This window comes from Cynara cardunculus, unplaced genomic scaffold, assembly GCF_001531365.2.
Source record: "Cynara cardunculus var. scolymus isolate 2C unplaced genomic scaffold, CcrdV1 Un_Scaffold_7737, whole genome shotgun sequence".
NCBI classification, from domain to species: Eukaryota; Viridiplantae; Streptophyta; class Magnoliopsida; order Asterales; family Asteraceae; genus Cynara; species Cynara cardunculus.
In genome coordinates, this window is record NW_020203729.1 from 12920 (window position 1) to 13616 (window position 697).

Sequence of the window (697 nt, forward strand, 5' to 3'; positions counted from 1 at the left end):
CGGACTCCATTAGTTTGAAAGGTCAGTCAAAATGAGTCAACAACACGAGTTTAGATGATCGGTTTAAAGGAGCCTATCCCATTAGTTGCCACAAAAGCATCTCAACCACTTCTCATATACATACCATTCATTATCAATATTTCATATCTCCATCAATATGAGATAACAACAAACTCCACCACAATTGAAGAAAAACGAAGATTACTCAACTATTTGGGTGCAATATCAATCTTGTGTTTGTTCACTTTTATATTTTAGTTTATTTTTAATTTTGTGTTTCGCATGATATTTTAACTGTGTTTCGCACAATAATTTTACCATTTGGTTCGTTTTGATTCCACTTATGGTTATAGGTTTCAAAACATCCATCACTCGTTATATATCATTCATTCTTCCAAATTATTATCTTTCCACCAATATGGGATGATGAAACTCAATCTTATTTCAAGATGATTGATATTTTTGTGAAATGAATAATTTTTTTCAACTTTGTGTTTTGCATGATATTTAACTGAATGTTTTGCATTATAATTTTACCATTTGGTTAGTTTTGATTTCAACAATGGTTATAAATTTTTCAAAGCATTCATCACTCTTTTATATATTCATCATATTCTTCCAAACTATCATTTCCACTAAATTGAAATGATGAAAGTCAATTTTATTTCAATATCTGAGAAACATTCAAATCTCATAT